Source organism: Vicugna pacos, chromosome X, assembly GCF_048564905.1.
Source record: "Vicugna pacos chromosome X, VicPac4, whole genome shotgun sequence".
Taxonomy (NCBI): domain Eukaryota; kingdom Metazoa; phylum Chordata; class Mammalia; order Artiodactyla; family Camelidae; genus Vicugna; species Vicugna pacos.
This window is the reverse complement of record NC_133023.1, coordinates 31,750,806-31,767,061: the sequence shown is the minus strand read 5'-3', so window position 1 is coordinate 31,767,061 and position 16,256 is coordinate 31,750,806. Positions and strand designations below refer to the sequence as shown.

At 40.1% G+C, this 16,256-nt stretch overlaps 1 protein-coding gene across 4 annotated transcripts in view; it reads right to left on the bottom strand.

Moving 5' to 3' along the window:
* The window catches only part of USP9X (ubiquitin specific peptidase 9 X-linked), a 113,604-nt gene extending 99,443 nt beyond the window's left edge, over nucleotides 1-14,161 (bottom strand). For all 4 annotated transcript variants that reach the window (XM_031671291.2, XM_015245713.3, XM_031671293.2 and 1 more), the window contains exon 1: nucleotides 13,987-14,161. The gene's annotated coding sequence lies outside the window, so the exon portion shown is untranslated. The remainder of the gene's footprint in view (nucleotides 1-13,986) is intronic.
* Between the last annotated feature and the right edge of the window lie 2,095 nt (nucleotides 14,162-16,256).

Genomic DNA, 16,256 nt, shown 5'->3' with positions numbered 1-16,256 from the left:
TCTTGAGATATAATCCACATACTCTAAGTCATTCATTTAAAGTGTACAGTTCAACTATTTTATTTATAGTTTATTCAGAGCTGTACAGCTATTACCAGCGTCACTCCAAAAAGAAAACCTTATAGCCATTATTAGCAGTCACTCCCCATTCCCTCCTCCCTCACCTCCAGCCCCAAGCTAATTTACTTTTTGTCTTTATAGATTTACCTAGTCTGGTCATTTCATATAAACAGTATCATACAACACGGAGTCTTTTGTGACTGGCTTCTTTCACTTAACATGACCGTTTTCAAGGCTCATCCAAGTTGTACCATGTATCAGTACTTTTTCTTTATTGTTGAAAAATATCCCATTGTATGGTACACATTTTATTTATGAATTCATTAGTTGGACATTTGCGTTATTCTGTAATGTGGGTTTACAATGTAGATTCCATTAAGAGAGATTTAAGAGAAAAGGTATCCTTTCACGTCTGTATGTCTGTGTACAATTAATCCTAAAGATTCAAAATAACATACTGCAGTATACCATGAAAGCTAATACTTAAAAGAGAAACAACAGCAGAAGCTATACAAAGTAACTGAAAATGAAAATTATAAAGACTAGCGTTGAAGCAGCAACACTAAACTTTAAATGTTGCATAGAAAACATTCTAATTCAGTTACAGCACCTCCTCCCTTAGTATATTGAGACACTACTTAAAAAAAAAAAAAAAAAGAGGCCAGAGGTCAGCAATATTTTTGACAGGCAACAAATAAAATGAGAAGCAGAAAAGCTAAAGGCAAGGGAACCTCATCTTTAAAATGGAATAATTCTGGTTTATACCTTTTAAGATATTGAACATATTATTTATTTTTATGTTTTTAACTTTTGACGCCCTTCACCCATTTCTCCCACCCCAGCCCCATCTCTGGCAATCAGCAATCTGTTCTCTGTATGTATAAGCTTGGGTTTGTTTGTTTAAGATTCTACATATAAGAGAGATCATACAATATTTGTCTTTCTCTGACTTATTTCACTTAGCACAACACCCACAAGGTCCATCTGTGTTGTCGCAAATGACAAAATTTCATTCTTTTTTATAGTTGAATAATATATACACACATACCACAATTTCTTTATCCATCCATTTATCAATGGACACTTAAGGTGTTTCCATATCTTGGCTATTGTAAACAGTGCTGCAATGAACACAGGGGTGCATGTCTTTTCAAGTTAGTGTTCTCGTTTTCTTTGGATAAATATGCAGTGGAAGTGGAATTGCTGGATCACACGGTAGTTTCTATTTTTAATTTTTTGAGAAACCTCCATACTGTTTTCCACAGAGGCTGCACCAATTTACATCCTACCAACAATGCATAAAGGTTTCTTTTTCACCACATTCTCGCCAATACTTAATATTTTTTGTCTTCTTGGTTTATTTCTAAAGGTCATATTTTAATATCAAGTAACTGACTCTCTTAAGTACTAAGATCTTTCCATACACATTCTAAAGCCAAAATGCATAAATTATTTTAAAAAGTATCAGGAATGTTTATTTTCTTTGTCACTAATAGACCAATTAAGTTCATTTTAAAGAATTCAGAGAATTTGCTCAACTAGTGATTCTGAGCTGCAAGAGACTTTCAAGCCAAACTTCAGGTTTTATAGATTAAGAGTTAAATAGACCAACAGAGTTAAACAGATCAATAAACATATGAAAAGGTTCTATCATTAGATACAGGCAAATGAATATTTAAGCCACAATTAGATATTCCTAAATCACCACCAAAACAGCTAAAATTAAAAAGACTGACAATATCAAGTCTTGATAAGGAAGAACATGAACTACACTGCTCTTAGGATTGTTAACTATTACAAACAACTACTTGGGAAATCTGGCAGTATCTACTAAAGCTAAACACACATATACTCTATAACCCAGCAATTCCACTTCTGGGCATATATCAAAAGACGTACAAAACAATCATGGCAACACTCTTCATAATTAGTGAAAACACTGGACAATCTGAAGTCCGCCAACAGTAAAATGGATAAATAAATCATGGTGTATTTCATTTAATGACTACATAGTAATGAAAAAGAAGAAATAAATCAGTCATGTGTTGGACAAAAGAAGCGAGACACAACAGTGCATACTGTATTATTCTGTTAGATGAAGTTCAAAAACAGGTGTACTAATTCATTGAAAGATATGGATCAGAATATTGGGGTTTTTTTTTTTTTTGAGTGGTAAGGGCATGAGGGAGCCTTCTGCATTGCTGGAAATGTTCTATGTGCTGATGTGAATGGTAGTTATACAGATGTATACATTTTTTACAAATGTATTTAAAAGTTTACAAATACAAAATTTTATCAAACTACACACTTAAGGTTTGTGGACCTGACTGTATGCAACTTCTATCTCAACTAAAAAATAAAAAATTATAGTAGGTAAGCCACTCAAAAGATAATGCCAAACTTCCCTTGGGAGTCTAAGACACTGGTTCTCAAAGTGTGGTTCACTGAGACCCTTTCAGTAAATCCAAGAGATCAAAATTGTTTTTGTAATAAGACGACACTATTTGCCATTTTCACTGTTACTCTCTCTGAGGTATATAGTGGAGTTCTTCTAGAGGCTACATGATGTATTATATACCACAACAGATTGAGGAAGAAGCAGAGGGAATTCAGCTGTCTTTTATTAAGCCAGGTATGAGGTATTTGCAAAAATGTAAAACAATGTCCCTCTTCTCCACTTTTGTTTTGGAAGCTATTTTTCATAAAAGTGTTATTTACACTAACATGCAATGAGTCTTATTTTTAAATGAATACATAATTTAAAAAAATGTCACCATTTAATTTTCTAATATAATAAATATCAACAAATAAACCCCCACATAAATAAAAGCTCTTTGAGGTCCTCAATAATTATAAAGGAGTCCTGAGACCTGTAAGTTTAAGAATGTCTGGCCTAATGATACACAATAAGAACGACAGGCTTCTTTTGCTACTTCTCTTACAGTTATGAAAAACGACTTACCAACATTTTCTCTGAAACCATCTGTGCCAGAAGAAATCACTGCTACTATATTTATCTGCATACTTTCATCCTCAATTCAGAAAAAACAATTTCCCCTGAACATTATTTCCCCTAGCAGGCTAGATCACTTTTTAACAACAGTATGTTCTTAAAGCTTAATCTAGACTTCAGATGAAAACAACCAAACTTTAAGCTGCTCTGCCAGCCAAATTATACCCATGGCTACCAAATCTATACTGCCTAAATTCACACTACAAGCTGTTGTGCAAGCACAATTAACCCACGGGGTACTAAAAATAAAATAAAAACCTCCACAAAGGAAAAACAAAGGTGAGTAAGCTTTCAAATTATATTATCCTTCCCTTTACCTGTCAATCCAACAACTCTCAAAGCCTATTAACCCTTTACCTTTTTGAAAATTTCTCTTTTCTAGACTCCAGTTTTCCCCACATCTCTAGGGATAGTGATAAGCTTTATTAATTGAAAAAAAAAAGTAGCTTAAGTCATTTCTCATCAGCACCTTGGTTTTACGTAAGAGTAGTGAGGAGAGAGCGGGATAATTGGAACTGAAACACAGCCCTTATGACTCCAAGTCCAGTATCCTTCCACTGACTTCCATTTTCACTTAAAACATGAATAGTGCTTTTAAACAAACAAAAAACCTTCCAAAATAGGAGCCAACGAAATTACTCCACCTATTTATACAATAATATTATTCATCTATTTTTGTGTATCAATCTCTTTTGAAAGCTGTAAAATACAACCTATGCAAACCATGGAGAGCCTACAGTCAACATTCAACTGGATGCTAGATTCTAGTCCCCTACATGTTGGGGGAGGAAGTTGGTAAAAAAAAAAAAAAAAAAAGGTATATACTTTGATAATTCACTGTTTTAAGTAATGGAACTGCATTGGGAAAACAGTCATTCTATAACCCAGATTTCTTTCTCCTGATGACCTTTCAAGAGATCTCAAGAGACAGAAGCTCTTCATGGGGAGTGGGGGAAAGGGTTGAAGGGGGAGATAATAAAGGTGTTAGGCTTTTCAGCTAAGTACTGTATTCAGTGACAAAGAAGCCAAAGTCATATTAGCAGCACCAATCTCATACAAGTGGAGTCCTGGGTATCTCATTCCTTTACTCCATTCCCTAAATCATTCTCTTTATCACCTCTCATGCAAATCATTAAAAGTACTGTCTCAATTTCCCTGCTACCAAATGCTCCAACATGTCCACCATGATGCCATCAGAATTATCTTTCAGAAACAAACAGATCTAATCATCTGTTCCTGTCGCTTAAACTTGAAGGCCCACCTCATTACTGCCAAAACAAAAGTGCTCTAACATGGCACTAAGGCATCCCTTGTACTTTAGCCTCACTCAAACTATCTTGCTACTCTCATCTCCTATAATCCCTCTCCCCTCCCAATACCTCTAGTCTTTCTTCTACATTCTAATACTAGCTTTTCTCTAGTAACATCACACGTTCATACTTCCATTCCTCCATTTTGAATAGTGGTTCTCAAATTTTCCCCCCAGGGCACACTTGGCAATGTCTGGAGACATTTTTAGTTGTCACATCTGATGAGGAAGAGTACCACAGGCATCACGTGGGTAGAGGTCAGGGAGTAATAGGGCAGCACCTCACACGAAGAATTATCTGCCCTAAATTGTCAATGGTGTTGAGGTTAAAAACCCTGATCTCATGTTGTTCCCTCTGCCCAGAAGTCCCTGCTCTAATTCATAGGGTCACCAAAATAGTACACCTTTGAAAACAAACAAACCCAAACTAGAATGATTTTGTCATCCCTTCTAACATTCCATTTTTCACACCTTTACTTAGTGCAGAATTTATCACACTGTGTAATTGTCTGGCCCACTAGACATTAGAGCCTATAAAGTAAGGATTCATCTATATCCCCTTGTGCCAGGATGGCATAAAAATAAATTCAATAGTTATAAGATAGCAATCACCTAGTCCAAATCCTTCGTTTTACAATTTCATCGAGGTTAAATAACTTGCTCACTAGCTAGTAGTGTAGTTACAATCATAACCCAAGCCTTTTGAACGAGATTAGTGCTCTTTACTATCCGCTACATGGTCAAACAGGCTGAGGAGGTTGTGACCACCCATAGAGGACAGTTCAGATTTAGAGACTATCAACTGACCCTCAGGAAACTTCTCAGAGCCACTTTCCCGGGGCTTTTCTAAAGAAGCACAAAGAAACAAAAAGTAGAATGCCAAAAGAAAAGCATGGGGGTGGGGGACAGGAAGCTACCAGAGTTTAGAGAAAATAAAGACCACTTCCAACTGGAGAGAATCACAAAACAGTTCATGAAGATGGCATGTGAGCTAGGCACTGTAGGCTAGCCACAAAGGGAAGATGGAGTTCCAAGAGTAAATCCATGGGAATAGGAAATGCTGGAGCATCCTCAGAAAAATAGACAGAAATGTCAAAATGACCTAGTTTGGGAAGAACTCACATGGTAAGAGTTTTGAGCAGTATCTGGGAAGAGAGCAGGAAGACAAAAGGAGAACCTGATTTCTGTGGCTGTGTAGATGAACAGAAACCGAAGAAACTTTCCACCATTCTCTTTTCACTGACAGGATTCTTCTTCCCAGGATGCACTGAGGATAACTAAGGTAATCCTCAAGTAGGAGCAATTCAAGACAGCTGACATAAGGCTCGGATAATGACATCCACTATGAGACAAAGAATACACTACATCAGGCTCCCCCTGCAACCCTCAGTTTGGAACTCACAATCCCTCTCACTCCAGTTCAGGAAGCTCCAAGTTAAAAACTCTCAAGAAGTTTGCATAACTTACACCTGATACTAATACTGCATGTCAATTATGTTCAATTAAAAAAGAATTTTGGATAACTAATATCAATGGATAAAGAACACAGTAAAAAGATAAATAAAGACTGATTAAATATAAGTAAATGAGATTTTCTGTCGTCATTTCCACAAAAGTCTAGGCAAACACTGTATAGGCAGTACCCTCCTTTCATACATAATGCATTCCTGAAAATATGACATAAGTCAAGTATTTCAAAGCCAAACAAAAGAGTCACATGTTTCTAAAGGTTTTTTCAACTCTGAGTCAGAGTAAAGGAAAAGTATTATAAAATCCCTCATTATACCTCACCTTTGACATGTAAGCTTTATTACACATTTGCCATACTTAATTTCCTGTTTCATTCTAATTATTTCATTCACCACTGAACAAAATCACCCAACATAACTAATAAGCACAGCCTAACCCAGTAAGTTTCATATCCCTGATCAGTTCCCAGTCTCAACAATAATCAGGTTTGAGACTTTCAGCTGACGCAGTTCTATTTTCTGCTCATTTTTATAAAGGGGTAAAATACAACTGAACTTGCAAATTAACACTGTCGTACAAACACAGCAAAGCTGTTGAAATAGAACTGTTCTCAGGCATGCAATACCATCCTGCAATAAAAAGAAACCTGCTTCATCAGCTAATGGACAGAAGTTTGAACCTCACTTAAAGAAGGGAGGTTAATTTAAAGTCTGAAATTGACTTAGAGAAGGACTGTTAACATACTGTATTAAAGTACTGACTATATAAAAGCCAAATGTATCATGGCAAGGACCAGCTAACATGTTTCAATGGGAAAAGGTATAGAAACAGGAAGCAGAGCTCATTAAAGTTCTCATAAAGAATTCTCTTTATATACACAATTTTAATATGCAACTGTTACCTCATTTCCCAGTCCAGAACACATTAAAAAGGGAGGAAACTAAGACTGGAACCACGAAGGACAACAGTGAAAACAAACATTACTGAGAAAACGAGCTAGCTTAAGAAAAAGACCAAAAACATTAATTCAAAAGTATGGGGCCTTTCAGTGTATATGTGAACCATCCTGTAAACCTCAATAGCCACTGAAGAGGAAAAGCAACAGATGCATAAAATGAAACAGGCCAAAGAACAAATAAATTATACTCCTGATGTTACTGGCACTAGCAAAGAACAGGAAGCCCCTAAAAAAGGAGATTTGAGGAAACAAAGCCATAGAAGTGGGAAAGCATAGGAAGTGTATAGTGAATCCTGAGTCAAGTGAATGGAGGACAGGGGAAAAGAAATTTTTAAACAGTAGGAAAATTGGAAAATCATGATCATGAGAGTTTTGAGGAGTATTTAGAAAAATAGTATCTAAAAAGGGAGAGGAGAGACACAAAAATTGTCTCCTAGGCTGGGTGAACAAACAGCACACACTCAAGTCCTGAGGTAGTAGTGGATGCAGAGGGCAGAGAACACTAGATAACATGACTTAGTAAACTGATTATGTAACTGATGAGAACCCTTGATTTAACACACGTCTAATAATATGGTTGCTTCCCTATGATGGAATTATCAGAGGTGGGCTTTGTGTGTTCTGCTTTTTGCTTTTATTACCTTATGCCACTCAAACTTTTTCTTAACAGAATAGATTACAGTAATTTCATAATAAGATAAAAATTATAAAGAAAAAGTATGTAACATCTTTAGAAAGCTTTCCACCAGATAGTAAGTTGGTTTAAGTAAGAGCAAGCTTTGGTGTTCTGACAAATTCATTTATACAGACTATTATCCCCTGAGACATCAAATTAATAAAATATTTTGATAATGCCTCTTTCCAATTTAGTTTTAACATGAGTATCAAACACCACTGCCCCGCTTTCAAAATGGTGCTCTTTGTCCCACAGACTCTTAACTCTAAAGTCTGTGGAAATTGACTTTTAAACTCCCTCTAGGCCCTTTACAAGAAAAAGTTTGCTGATCCCTGCTCTGAACTCAGGAGGTGTTATCAAGGAGAGCAACCAAATCTTTCTACACTACCTTGATCAGAGACAAAATACTATTAGGTAGAACGTGGGTCTAATACTATATAATTTCCAAGCCTTATGGGGTCCAAGTTAATCAAGTAGACTTATTTAGAAATTCTAAGTAACTAGTTGAGAGAAAAGACCAGAAAAGAGAGATGTAACCAACAACCTAAATTTACAACTTTCAATAACCACCGAAGTCAGTGGGAAGAAAATGGACATACTGGACAGGAAAGAGGGGCTTCTCCTACTCCTTTTTTTCTTCCTAATTTTCTCCTCTTGCCACTTCACAGGTTCTGTGAATGAGGAGGGGATCCAAGACTACTAGCTCAAAATCATCCCAAGGAAAACAATTCCTTTGGTAACAGCTGGCCAATAAGGATCTGAAGTGTTCAAAGCTTACACATGATTGATCAGTTACAGAAAGGATAAACGAAAAGGGGCCATAATATGACGGTATATCAATTTTGTACAAGCAGTTCTTGACACTGGGAATTGTACGTTCCCCCAGATTTTGCCATTCAGGCAATCAAAATTATTGTAAACAATATTATTCTATGTGCTCTGTAATACACAAAGGTAAAGGACACAATTCTTGACCTTATTATCCACTGGAAAGAAATTTCAGTGTGAATTTTGAGTGGACTACAAAGGTCATGGAATTCAAAGAATTGATAATTAATGTGACTTGTTAGATATGGAAATAACTTCATGCAGAAGGTAGTCTACACACAATATCTTAGTGAAGTTACTTCACCTCGTTGAGCCATGTTCTTCACCTGAAAAGCAAGGAGTTTGATTAGATCTAAGACTCCTTCCAGGACTGCTCACCAGTAAAAGGATTAGGTCAAGTTACGTGACTCTAAGCAATAGAGAATGAGAGAAAAAAATATCATACTGAGAATATGGTGAACTAATCAACAATTAATTACTGAATGTCTATGTGCCAGGCACTTTCTAGGTGCTAGGGATGTTATCAGTGACTTAGGATCTTGAGTCTGACCAGATGGATGCCACCATCCTAAAAGAATGTGGAGGACAAAACTAATCAAGCCATCTGAACAAAATAAGTAAAACAGAAAAACACACAGTGTAGAGATTACTGACAGAGCATCAATACAGAAAAGGAATGGGAGGAGAAACAGGTGACACCAGACAATGTAATTACTGGACCAAAATTAGAAGTACCATTAAGTACAGCTATTTCTAAAGCCAACATGCAAGAATTCTGAAAGAATCTATTTCCCCTGTACCTGATATTTGGGTTCACTGGAGAAGCCTGGAGTTTAGAAGGAAATTCTACTTAACTTATTTAAAGAAAAAGAAAAGTAAAAGGAAAGTTTCATTGGCTTATAACTAGGTGTATTACTTATAGCAACTTAATTTAGTCCCTTTCTATAAAGCACAATGAAGAACAAAATTAGAGCTAGGAAGGACTTTAGAGATCAATAGTGCAGACCTCACTTCATATAACATAAGCTTCTAAACAACAGTAATCTCTAGAACAGTGTCTGGCATATGGTAGATGCCCAATAAATACTTGATGAACGGATGAAAAAGAAAATGATGCCTTAACAGATATTAATAATGTTAGTATTAGAGCTGGAAGCCTAACTCTAAGAAGGTCCTCAGTAAGAGACAATGAATATACTGTGTGTCTGGAGTGGGTGGGAGGGCACATGCACCATATACATAAAATTCTATGTGGAATCCCAGTCCCTCCCAACTATTAAATCTAGTGCCTGAACTTTTCACTACATTTGTCCCTAGAATTTTAGCATTGTGAACAACAAAACCAAAGTAAGAATAATTACTGCCTAATGATAGGGCACAAAACTCAGAGTCCCAGATCTCCCCTTTCCCTAAAATAAACTGCAAACAAAACAAAACATAACAAAAACAAAAAAACCCACCTAGCTGCATACCAGAATCATCTTTTGAGTTTTTTTTTAAATGCCCAGTTCCCACTTGAAACCTACTCAATTATAATCTCCAAAGAGTAAGACCTAAGCAAATACATTTTGAAAAAGCTGCACAGATGATTGTGATACACAGCTGAACTAGAAAATCATTGCTGAAAATGTAATTGGAAACCCACTTGCTGCCGAATACTTCATGTTTAGTGTGTAAGAGTGTACTGAAGCCCAAAAGACTAGCATAGGCACATCTGAAGAATAAATTTAGGTAAGACATCTCATCTTAACGATGTACTTTTCCACACCTCATTTCTTAAAACTATGTTACATTGGTCATTACTTTATGTTCAACACTAATAACTGAATGATAAATTCAAACTCCAATATACATAAGTATCAGAAGTTTCATGAGGTTTTTATTCCTTATATTTTATAGCCTAGAAAAGAGGACTACAGCGATCATTAATTTAACAAAGATCACTAACAAATCGTATGCCACATTAAGAATGCTCATAGATTCTACATTAGCAGGCTTCCCTCCCCCAATATAGAATTTAGCACAATAGACCGAGGGAATTAAGAGATACAAACAGCAAATAAAGGTGTTAATAGTATTTCATCCATTCCACAAAATAATCAATCCTGAAAAAATGCAACATAAATAACCCTTCTTTTTGAAAACTTTTGATGAAAAGTACAGATTTTAAACTAAGCTAAATGAAATTCAGAATTCTCAAATTGAGATAATAGAAATTTACATGATACTAAATGTTCACTTACGGGGTGATTTAAATTACTGGGAAACAAATGCCTGGATTTTGCATCTTTTAGATTAAGTTGCCTAACATTATTTTAGCCATAAATAGAACCACTAACTAAACTATCAACTTGAACACGTTGGGAGACATATGGGAAGAGAAGAACCTATTTGTTGCAAAGCTTTGCCATCTCCCTTGGTCAATCAAGTTATTTCCCAAATTGCAGACTACTGTCGCATTTGGATTAAAATTTTAATCTAAAGCCCCTCAGACAGGAAACAAAGCAAAAGTTCTAAAAAAATTTTTTAATAGTAATTAGTGTCATTTCACTAACATGGCAGAGCAGTTAAAGCACCACTAGTTGAACCTGACAGACCTCAGTCCTTCATTTGTTTATTAGAAATAACACTATCCACATAAGGTGATAAATGGAGTGTTTAACATAGTGCTGGTACATAATTCTTAGCAAATGACAATTATACCAATAATTGAAAACAATTGAGAGAAAAATCATCTTATTTATCCACTGGAAAATGCAATAAAAACATGCTAACAGCAATAACAAAGTGGTTTTCAACTCTGCACGAGAACCACCCATAATGCTTTTTAAAAATATACCTCTGCCCAAGCTGTATATCAGACCAATTAACAAGTCTCCGGTAGTGGGATTCAGGCATCAGTATTTTTTCTAACTCCCCCAAGAGAGTCTAATGTGCAGTCAGGGTTGAGGTCTAATGTATTAACCCTTTTCCAAATATTAATGTTAGACTATGTTAAAATAAGAAAAGAACTTAGCAATAAATACGATAGCTTCACTTCCAAAGACACAGCTCCTGAAAGAACTGAACAGAAACTAAAACCCTGTTTTTCAATTTTGGGGGAAAAAATTTCAAGATTCAGAAAACGTATCACAGACGAGACGAAACATAATGGAGGGGAAAGATAATGCAGGCTATCATAAAACCATTATTTTGTTTAAGAAAGAGTTAGAATGCTGTACACCTGAAACTCACATAATTTTTTTTAATCAACTAGCTCAAAATCACAGAATAAGACTCCTCCCACCCCATAACTGCCCAAAACACTTAAAAAGGACTAATCCTTTAACACACACACCTCTATATATTTCAAACTACTTTCTTTAACCTGATTGAAACAAAGTTTCATTTCAATATTAAAATTCTGAAACTAAAGTACAAACTGTTAGTTTTTAAATTAACCATATGAAACAAAAAATAAGCTAAAGAATGCTTGTTTGTGTCCAACTAATCAAGAACTTGATGACTGGCAAATTCACAAGAAACATCCATTTTCAAAAACTCTAAGCAGCATTATTAATATGTCAAAGAAAAATTATCTTTGAGGAGACAGCCATTAAATCTCTCATCATCTTGAAATGTCAGAAAATTTATTTCAAGATCCTGGGGGAAAAAAAAAGAGACCAAAGTAAATCCTACTGAAGCGTTCCATTGATTAAAACAAGAAAACTATGGAACATTGAGAAATTCCAGCAATTTGGTGAAAGGTAAAATCTGCCTTTCAAAGTTACTTTCTGAAGAATTTAGATTCTCACATGTACTGTTCTTGCTGTTATTTAATCCCTCCAGAAATTCTCCCTCCCAGAAGCCACCAAGGTCAGCAAACAAAAGGAAGAAACAGCATAAGAACATTAAGATAACACATTAAGAATTGTTAAGTTAAATGTTCGCGAAAAAAATATAGGGAAAAGGCTAGAGAGGAAAAAATATGCTTAGTTCAAATGTCTTATTTTTAAATGAGAGAAAGCAAAACATAGGATATAAGAAACATTTTGAGTTTGCCCTTGGTACATCAATTCCAAATACCTCTGGTTTTCCCTCTAATCCAAATAATAAAGCTTAAAGGGTTAAAGTGACAAGTATGACAAAGCACATGAGTTTTAAAATAGAGAAAACAAATGCTGACATCTTTGTATATATATAATACATAAATCTTCCAGAACTAGGAAGGCATTTGCTGAAACCAAAATGGCAGCCCACTGAATCAGTAGACCAGTGAGATCTAAAGGAGTTTGTAGTCTCTATTTTTAAGTGTACAGATTAAGAAAAAACCAAGCTAGTCATGATTAACGAGTTCTTACCATATAATCACCAGGAATAGATAATGAGCTCCAAGAGAGGGTTGAGTACCTGCTGAAAAGTTTTCAGATCAATGCACCCCAGATTCTTCCTCAAAAGTTAAGATATACAAACCTTATGTAGATTTATGGGGACTCATGGGTTTCCAGGTCAAAGAATGCCACAATTACCCCGCCCCTCCATCGTTAAAATAAAGCACGAATATTTAACCTACATCTACAACTCGCTCAGTTAAATTCAAAGACAATCTGAAGAAATTACACACACCTGTAAACTGCACGATGGAAAATCCTATTAACGTTATAACTATGCAACTTCCAAAAAATGTTTAATTTTAGAATGTTCTACTGGAGATATTAAAAAGCCCCGTGTAAAACTCCCAGTCGCCAACAGAAATCCATACAAATATTACAAAACATGCATACACCTGCTCCGTAACTCTTTAACTTAATACTTCACAATGAATGAAAAATACACCACTTTTCAAACCCGAAGCCTCACATCACAAGAATCTGAAGGTTTTATCATTAACTCGCCCATGTTATATATATATGTATATACACACACACACACATATGTATTTTTTTTTCTGCAGAAGCAGTTAAAAATAGAAAGGTGGTGGGTCCAAGCTCGTTTGGAAGCGATTTTCTGCATCAAAACATCTCTCGCAGCTTTGGCCCTTGGTAAATGAACGGGGGCGAGGGAGGTGGAGGCGGCCGATAACCCGCCTCCGACTCCCAGACCACAGAGCCCAGGAAAACGGAGGGTTATCGTGGGAGGGTGGGGGGAGGCGGACAAGTAGTCGGGCCCGATAGCCAGGCGTAGCCGAGGCCTAGCTCTACGGCTCCAAATCACTCCACCTCAGTAATGGCGTTTGGTGTCAAGTGGAAAGAGACCGGGAAGGAGAGAGACCGCAAGCCCGCGGAGCTGCACGCCCCGGGGCCGACGCCCCCGCCCCCCCCCCCCCGGCGCCGACCCGGTCCCCTGCTGCGGATGCGGGGGGCGGCACGCCGCGCCCGGAGACTCCATCCTCCGACTCTGCCCCAGACAGGACGGGAAGGGGGAGGAGGGGGAGGGACGGAGCCGTCAGCCATTTTCCCTTACAGTCCAAAACACACAGACACGCTCCCGGGACGCCGGCTCCGCTTGGAACGGAGCCCTGCCCGCCCGCCCCGCCCGGGGCCCAGGAAGGGGAGACGGGAAGCCCCCGGCCCGGCCGCCGGCCGCTGGGGGAGGACCCGCGCACACGCACACCCCCTCGCCCTCCTCCCCTCCCCTCGATCCAGCTGTTGGCCCCAGAAAAGCGCGTAGTCTCCGCGCGGCTGGCTACTCACCGCACGACACAGGCGTTTTCTCCTCAGAAGCAGGGCACGCGGAAACGGCAGCAAGGCTCAGTCCCGGGTCAAGGCCGACTCTGGGTGCATCCCAGGCCCCAGGGTTGACGGGCGACAAAGTGTGTCGAGAGGCTGAAGGCTTGAGGACCAGGGGGCTGCACTGGGGCGCCGGAATTCACTGCTCGCAGCGTCTGCCTGCAGCAGCGGTGGCCGCGGCCGCCTCCTTCTCCTCAGCCGGCGGCGGCTCTCTTCCCCCTTCTCGCCCCAGGCTGGGGCTCTCGCTGAGCGCAGACGGGCTCCGGGCGGTGCGTTTCTCCTGCGTCACCTCCTCCTGCTCCTCCTCCCGCAGTGGCGGCTTCACCTTCCACTGGTCGCCGCCTCAGTTCCCGCTCCGGGCCTGGTCGCTTTGCTGCGGCTAGCTCCGGCGCCGAGCCGAGCGCCAGCCGCTGAGGGGGCCGCCTCCCGCGAGGCCTGTGAGCCGAGCGAGGCGGGGAGGGGCTCCGCGCGGCAGAGGCCCAAAAGGGCCGGGTGCAGGGAGGCTGCGGCTCCGGCGGCGGCGGAGACTAGCTTCCGCAGCCGCGGATGCCCGTCCTCTTCAATATGGCGGCTCCGGCAAACCAAAAAAAAAAAAAAACCGCTCGACCAGTGGCGGCGGCGGTAGCGGTGGCAGCGGCACTGGTGGTGGCTGAGGCAGCAGCACGACGGCGCAGACTCCCACTAGCCCCAGCGCCGCTCAGGGTCCTGATGTTCCCCGCCCCCTTCAGGCCCCGCCCCCATCGGGGCCCGCCCCTCAGCCCTCCTCCCCCTCCCCCTCCCCAACCCCCCTTTCGCTCAGCTGCTCCTTCTGTTCCCTCTTCCCCTTCACCCAGGGCTGTCTTCCGCCAGGGAGGAGTGGCGCGTGCCTCCGGGAAAGCCGGGCCAGGCGAGAGACGCTTAGAATCCGGAGAGCTGGGGTGGGGGAAGGGAAGATAATGCGGTAAATTGTTTAAGCAACACTGTGTCTTACGGCTGGCCCCACCAGGGTCGCATTAAGGCCAGGAACCCTCAGCTCTGGAGCAGTGTGAGAGCCGTGGCACGAGGACAGGCAGAAATGGGGGAGGGAAGCCCGAAAGGACCTGGCACGCTACGCCGGAGGAGCTGGGAGGTCGGGATTGGCAGGGCGCGTGGTCAGGACAGAGTTAATCGCGCGAGCCACAGCCGCGTCGCTCAGAGTTTGACTTGGGCCGCTTGTTTTTGTTCCATTGTGAGCAGAGGCCCCGCCGGCGAGTACCCGGATGATGACGTCACCAGCCCCCCCCCTTCCGGGATTGTAGGGGGAGGGGCATCAGATCTCGAGACCAAGTGCTGGGCGGTCGCACCCGCGGTGGTTAGGGGGGGTCCCGGGGACACAGCTGACCCACGTCACGTGTCCCGTGAGCCAGCCAGGTCTATGGAACGGGAACCTTTGGGGGCAAACAGTGGAAGGTGCCGAAGGCTGGGAGGGCCGGGCCACCTGCTCCGCGCCGATAGGGGGAAGGTGTGGCTATCTCCTGCGGCGGGAGGGGGAAGAGTTTGGAGTGGGGCCTTCTCCTCACCCTAAGAAGCAGGTGCTGAGAAACTCATTCACATGATTCTGTAGCATCCGTACCTGAAAGCACTTGGGCTTCACAGCTTGACTGACTCTGACGACCACCCTTTAGCCATAGGAGCTCTTAAAACAGTATAGCAAGGAACAACTCGCGAAGTGCCACAGACGGCATAGCGACTAGGCAGTACTAAATGTAGCAAGATTCACCTCTTTTGCCAAATCATCAGCACAATTTACTGTTAGAACCCAGAAGGGCCTTATGAACCCATGACACCCATTATGTCATGGATTATCATCTACATGTTTATATTCTAAAGTGAAGATTATTAGGCTAATCTCAAATAAATGGAGTGCAAGGAACAATACAGCCTACCTTGGATGCTCAAATGAGGAGAAAAGAAATGCAGTTCTAATTTAAGCACAGATGTCCTTTTGAAATAGAAATGCTTGTGGACACCAAATTGTATGCAAAATCATAGCAAAGTCCTATAAAACAAAATCATATTTTGTATATAACAGAGTTGGATTTAGCTATGCTACAATCATTTTAACTTGTAATAAAAAGTTGTTAAAATGGAATCCAAAGTAGTGTAAGGTGACACCAGGAGGTACCACAATGTTATTAGTATCTTAAATTTTAAAACCATTTCCCATATAGTAGACTATACAAAGTTATCACCACAAAAATCATATAATCAGGTGT